Consider the following 7623-nt stretch of genomic DNA (forward strand, 5'->3'; position numbering starts at 1 on the left):
ATTACATTTTTATAATTATTTATCAGAGCATGCTAAAATGTATCAGCATTATGATTTTTGGATAGTACTCACGGTTCAGCAGAAGACATACTGATAGCCACTTGATTCACAAGAGAATATAAACCCAAATGGAAATATAATATATATGTTATATAATGATAAATGGAACGTAAAATTATACCAGCATAGTTATTACTGTAATTCTTGCCCATATTATTAGGACCTCAGACATTTTTATGGCATCTTTGCAGGACTGAGCATGTCTTTTCTTTCTTTCTTTCTTTCTTTCTTTCTTTCTTTCTTTCTTTCTTTCTTTCTTTCTTTCTTCTTTCTTTCTTTCTTCTTTCTCTTTCTTTCTTTTTCTTTTCTTTCTTTCTTTCTTTCTTTCTTTCTTTCTTTCTTTCTTTCTTTCTTTCTTTCTTTCTTTCTTTTTTTTCTTAACACAAGTTAAAATGTGTAGATCTGTGGCCTGTTAGATCTTAATATTAGGATCCAAATCTCTGTTTCCATGGGGACTAGATACTACCCAAGATTCACATAGTAGCCAACGTTTTGGAGCTATTCATTTCAGAAATAAGGTTAATGGAGTCTAGCAATTTTAGATTTAGCATCCTATGTATTTGTGAGACAAAGAAAGACATGAAATATGGCATAGACATTTATTACCATGTATGCATCCAGATTCTCCAAATAATCAACCCTCAGTGCTCTTAATTTCATTTGATAATTTATAATTAGATCACCTCATATATTAATTAATTAATATATCTTTAATTCTATGGACAGAAATATTAACTGAGATTTCAGCTTCCTAGTCTGGTTAAAGGGATGATTTAGTGGGTAATTTGAAAAGATGGGCTAGTTAGTTGAGCCAGGCCATATGCAAAAGAAAAAAAAAATGTTTAAGTCTCCATTTATATTTAGCTGTATTCTAGATGCTGCTCACGCAGGGCCTCCATGTTATATAATTCCACAGGGACTAATTCCTATGATATATACATGTCGTGGACTTATGCAACATGGCAGCCTCAGTGAAGTTTTAATAATTTGTGCATTTTTAAAATTTTACTTTAATTCCAATATACTTAACATACGGTGTTATATTAGTTCCTGGTATGTTAATTCTAATATACTTAACATACAGTGTTATATTAGTTCCTGGTATACAAGATACTGATTTAAAAATTCCATTTATCACCCAGTGCTCATGGTGGCAAGTGCACTCCTTAAGCCTCATCACCTATTTCACCCATCGCCCCACCCTAGTTTATGCATTTTGGAAGGAAGAATTACTAATAAGTGAGAGTAAATCTCAGCAAAATCTGGGGCCAGGAACCAATGTCATATGAAATATAGGAGTTAAAGGGCCTGGGTAAGGACTGAAAATAAGTTGCAGACTGCCAGTAGAGCTTTTGGACAGAGAGCTCAAAGGAACAGGGAGATTGGTCTACTTGATGACATCATTGATTATTAGAAGAACAATAGATAAAAGGATACCAACATGTGAGTCACTCTGACTTGGAGCATGTAGGTTCATGCATTATATGCTTTCGGGAAATAAAAGTACAACAAAGGGAGCTGATGAACTTGATTTTATAGTGAACTGTGGATGTGATAATTGTATGTGTTCTGCATATAAATACAGTTGGACCTATTTCACCCATAAGCTAACGTAATGATATTTTTTTAAAATATCGTATACAGAAATACTAGTCTTCGGAAAAGAAGACTCTGTTTACATTATTTAAAGATATTGCTGTTAAATAAGAGTCTCTAAATAAAGATGGAGCTCAAGATGAGAATTATATGATCATTAAAGAAATTCCATCTAGCTATTATATTAAAAGATCAGAGTGAGAAGAAATGATATGATGGACTAAATCAGCTTTGAAATCAGGAAATGAATGCTTCAAATGCTTAGAGTATGTGTGGAGATGGGAAGGGCAGGAGGAAAATTTCAATGGCAGTGTGTCTGAAGCCAGTATCAAATTGTTGAAGACCCAAAGGTGCATAAGAACAGAGAGGAAACTTTTTCTCAGAGAAGGCTGGAGGATTGGTTTTTTCCAGAATGAAGTGTAGTGCTGCTTAGAGACATAGGATGTGGCCCAAAGGCATATTTCTAGCAATAGACCAGTAAGCAATTCCTGCTATAAATGATCATCATAGAAATTGAAGTAATATCTTGATATATTTTGTTCTGGGTGTCAAAATAATTTTCTTAAGACTAATCAGAAAATAATAGCATCTTGTACGTATTTTAAGCTATAATTTACAAAATAATTTTTCAGTTATTTGTGGTTTATTTGGAAAGAATTCTTTTTTTTTTTTTTTTTTAAACAAGCCATCCCGAGATACCAGGTACAGTGGCAGGTATAAAAAATGTGAACATCAAATTATTTTGAAAGCCAAATTTACTAGTTGAAAATTAAAAGGGGGAGGGATCCAGAGGTTTGGGGTAAATTCTTTGTGCTAAAGCCTTTTCTGAGACAGCTGATCCATTCTAAGGATCAAATTTTTAAAAGATTTTCTCTCCCCAGTTACTAAAGGGAAGGTAAAAGGCAGCAGCCTGTAGAATTGAATTGCAGTTAGCAGAAGTTGTGCTAAAACAAAAATAAGGAAAAAGAGCCTAATCATTATGATTAAGAGATTGCTTCAGGTCTAAGGGCTACGCCTGTAACCTGTCCTCTTGGACTCTTCCTTGCCTTGCCTACTACACAGGCTGTTCAAAACCTGAAACGGACTTAATCTGCCTTCTTTGTTTTGTTTTGTTTATCTGCTTTCTTTGAATTGCAATATCATCTTGGTCCTGGTGGAAAAGGCAGGAAACTGGAAGATAATGGAGCATAAGAGTCATTGTGGAAAACTGAGAATTTAAATATACAAACTCCTTAGAGAAATCTCCTAAGTAAAAGTCTGAACAATTCCTTGGTTGTAGTTAAGAATTTACAAAAGTTTGTTTGCTAGAACGGGGGGGGGGGGGGGGGGGGGGGGGGAAATAAGCCCAATGATAAATAGGTGACAAGATGGGACAGTTCCTAGGGCCCCTTCCCAAGATCCTTGCTACCTGGTCTTCGTGGCCGTATTTACTCCCCTCCCATTAAGTGAGGGAGAACCTGGGATATGCTTCTAACTAAGTGAATACACTTAAGATGATGGAAGGTCACTCCTGTGATCATACTATTTTATATAAGACCGTGTCTTTCTAGCCCACTTGTCTGGAGACTCTCCCTGCTGCCTTAATGATGTTTGTGTTCAGGCTGGGAAATTCTACACGGCAAGGAACTGTAGGTGGTCTTAGAAATTCTGGACAGCCTCTGGGAGCTGAGGACGCTCTTCAGCTTCCCGCCAGCAAAAAAATAATGCCATCCAGTCCTGCAGCTACAAGGCAATGAATTTTGCCCAACAACCAGAAGATGCTTTTAAACAGATCTGTTCCTAGTGGAGCCTGCAGAGGAGAACCTAGCCTTGAATCACTTTGACTACAGCCTGTGAGACCCTAAGGACAGGAATCAGCTAAGCAATTCTCAGACTCCTGATGCACATCCATTGAGTGTTAATAAATGCATGTTGTTTTTAAATTGCTAAATTTGTGGTAGGCTGTTACAAAGCAATTGGTAACACAGCATCTCTAAAAGCAACTATTCAGAAAAGCCCAATAATATAAAAAGTAACTGCTCAGAAATGTCCAATAGTAGTTAGAAAGATTGCTTTTACCTCCCATGGTAATTTATTTATAATTTACTGTCAAGTAGAATTGTTTCCACTTGGGGAGAATGACTACTTTGAGTACTTCTAAAGATTTACAGTATTAATAATAATACAGGTGAGGACTAGCTCTTCTGCGGTGACCAAGGAGAGAATATGCCTTGCCTTTTTCACTTTGAATTTTATAGAAGATGGTACAAACTGATTTCTGAGCCATTCACTGTGGCAGTGGTGAGAGACATGGAAACTTTTATTTTCCTTTCTGTCTGTGAAGGCTCACCTCCAGAAACTCATTTGAGTGGTTGTCAGCTTGGTTAATCTATCCTGTCCACAGCCCATTTCTGAGAAGACATTATCTAACTGAGAAGAGATTTCCAAGTTCTTTCTGGATAAAATCTCCAAGTTTGGAGTTAATAGTTGCCATTTGCTATGGCAGAGAAACGTCTGACATAGACAGACACACTGTCTCCTTAAACTGCATTTTACTGAGCTTTATAGGAAATGCTTTATGTTTAGCTCTTAAATAATTCTACGTAACTTATAATGGAAAGTTTTCCAAACTCTGTTAATTATTTTATCAATTCCCTAAAAAAAATGGATCAAATACCATTAGAAATGTAATGATTTGTCATAAATTACCTTGCCTACCTACCCCAACCTTCTCAGTTTCTTCCACTGCAGAGTATTGTTTTTAAAATGGACTGTGCTTTGTATGCTTTATTCACAATAGCAATTCCAGGTGCATATGAAGATAAAGGTGACTAATTAGGTTGCTGCTTATTCTCAAGGAAGTAATTAGGCATCATTAGGGTATTATTTTTTAAATTAGGGCTTGCTTTCATGTGGAATTTATATAGTGCTCTGTCTTTGTAGAAACAGTCTTGAAACTCATTCATTTGTTCAAAAAAGAAAAATTAAATGTCATTATTAAGATCTACCTTTCTGAAAACATAGCCAACAGCAATTTGGTCGAAAATTTGTCAGCCTTGCACAAAAGGCAGTTTGAACATTAGCTATCAGTCTTGCAAGGTGATTGCTATCTGCGGATAGAGATGTGAATTTAAAAAGCCACAACATCATCATCCTTATAATCCGTATCAACTACCAGTTCCTATTACTTGAAAGTTGCTGGAGATATCAAAGGTACTAAGGTGCACATCCTAACCTCCGGGAACACACCTACGTCTTCTTTGTTGGGTGGTTTCAGACAACAACTTGAAGACTTTGGTTTATGAGGGATGTCTGACCACCTGACCCTGGTGCTTATTTACAGATACGGAAACATCCCTAAGAGGAACTTAAATATGTGGCCCTATAGGGTGATGTAGTAGCATTGGCATCGAGTAGATCCTTAAATCCTGTTGCAAAACATCACACCCTGACTTAACAAAGTGCCTCGTACTTCAACATTGACCCCTGAAGTCTCTCAACCTTCCTGAAGTCCTAATAAAATTCATATTTGAGACAATTTCTTTTTTTTTTTCATTTTACCAGTTTCTCCCTTTAAATATGTGATCTTGGGTAAGATACCATTCTTAATATCTTGATCTTTTCAACTGTACAATGGGACATCACATTCCTCATCTCAGATATCTTGGTGAAGATTAAATTAGTTTATCCACATGTAGCACTCATCAGTGCCTGCCTAGCAAGTAATAAGTCCCCAAGAAATGTAAGCTATTGTTATTTTAGTGTTGTTATTGCTATTATTATCATTAGTGGGATGTGTCCTAGACATTTGGATGTGCTGAGGATATTAAATGAGTAGACACATTATTCATGATCTAAACATGTACTCAAGAATTAAAAATTCAAAAAAAGTTATTTCATATTGTTCCCTCACTCATACGTTCCCACTTGTTCATAAATTCCCTTTCTTACCTTAATTCCAGCTAATAGTATTACTTCCTATTACACCAAGAAATAAGACATTATTAGGAGGGAACATCCACTGATGCTATCTATCCTACCTACCAGCCTACTGTATCTACAGAGACATTTTGCTTTTTCTCTTTTACTGTTTTTGTTTGTTTGCTTGCTTTCCCTTTTTCCTTTTTTTTTTTTTTTTTTTGTTTAAACAAATGTGCACCACGATGGTTCAACAAATAAGGCAAATGCCATGAATATGAAAACTGCAATTTGCAATACATCACATCTAGAACCCAGGGGAGGTGAAAAGACAGAGGTGGCAGTCATTCTAATTAAACGGTCAGATGACATCATGACAAGTTGGTTTGTAACATCAAAACTGTCCATTTACGTTTCCTTTTTCTTAATGATCAGAGGTCTCACGTTGTCTCCAGTCTCTTCATTGTGTTTTGTGCGAGATCCATCACATAATGGGAACTTTTTGGACCTCCAACGACAGTACACAGCTTTATCTCCCAAATCCTCCATGTCAGAAGCATGTACTATCTTGGGGTTGTCTTTCTGGTTGTGAAGGTTTACCATAGATTTGTTCCAATGATCTTTAACATAAAACCTTTTGCAAGCTAGATCACCAATCACAGGTGTCCCAGCATCAATAGTAACTGCTGTGATCCATTCAACTCCTATGCTGGAAGTCAGACTCATGGCGCCGTCGCTTGCAAGGTGTGTGTGCACAGGACACTAAGCACCTCTCTTTTACTGTTGATGGAATTCCCAAGATTCTATATAAAGGCAATATCCTCACTGTGGTACAAGATTCTAGGTTCTCACACCCATCCCTCAGTTCTTTCCTATTCACCACTTCATTCACATCATCAATTCTCTCTTAAAAGAACTGTTACCATCAGGATGAAGCTTCCCTCTTTTATGTATGTCACCCTTCCTAAAAAGAATACCTGATCCACCTTCACTGAGGAGCCACCACATATTTCTTTGTTCTTTTTGGCATCAAAATTTCACTTCATGGTAGTTGCTTATACTCCTTACCTCCATCCACTTCCTCTCATCCAATTTTCTCTGATGCCCACTTCAATCAAGCTTGAGTCTCCTCGGTGCACCAAAACTTCTATTCCAGGCACTTTGTAAATTCAAGCATCAATTCTGAATATATACATATTAAGTATACAGTGTGTATCATATGTTATTATATTACAGTATCTCATATTACTTATTAGCTGACCTACCAGCAGTATTTGAAAAAGTTAGCTAAGCCCTCCTGTCTGCTACACTTATTCCCCTTGTCTTCCAAGGTGCCATTCTCTCTTGGTTTTCCTCCCACTTCATCAGTCATTCCTTCTCAGAGCTCATTCTCTTTGTGATATAATTTTGTTTTCATAGATTTCAATAAAATCTACATCATAAAGACTAATAGGTCCAAATCCTGACTTGACAGCTCCATTTTGATGTCTAATGCACATGTTTTATGTCCTATGCTGATATTTCTTTATGAAACTTGTCCCAACAATAGCCTTCGCCACCTCAGCTGAGGGTGACTATACACTCCCATTAACTGAAACTTAGAGTTTATTCCATAGCAAAAAGAAGCAAGGCACCATCAGTGTTTTATTATGATGAAAATATAATTAACATACAGTGTTACATTAGTTTCAGGTGTACAATATAATGATTCTACAATTCTATACATTTCTCAGTGCTCATCACCATAAATGTACTCTTAATCTCTTTTATCTATTTTGCCATCGCCCTACCCACCTTCCCTCTGGCAACCACCAATTTGTTCTCTGTATATAAGAGTCTATTTTTTTGTCTTTGTTTCATTCCTCAAATTCTACATATGAGTGAAAACATTAAGATTTGTCTTTCTCTGACTGACTTATTTCACTTAGCATTATACTCCCTATGTCCTTTATGTTGTTGCAAATGTCAAGAATTATATTCTTTTTTATGGCTGAATAATATTCCAGTGTGTGTGTGCAGTGTATATCACTCCTTTGTCCATTCTTCTATGGATGGAATCTTGGGCTGCTC

General features: G+C 36.4%; 1 pseudogene; it reads right to left on the bottom strand.

Annotated features, from left to right (window-relative positions):
• Window positions 1–5961: 5961 nt before the first annotated feature.
• Window positions 5962–6314, bottom strand: LOC112928106 (CDGSH iron-sulfur domain-containing protein 1 pseudogene; annotated as a pseudogene).
• Window positions 6315–7623: the final 1309 nt, after the last annotated feature.

The sequence above is a fragment of the Vulpes vulpes genome, chromosome 6 (genome assembly GCF_048418805.1).
Source record: "Vulpes vulpes isolate BD-2025 chromosome 6, VulVul3, whole genome shotgun sequence".
Lineage (NCBI taxonomy): Eukaryota > Metazoa > Chordata > Mammalia > Carnivora > Canidae > Vulpes > Vulpes vulpes.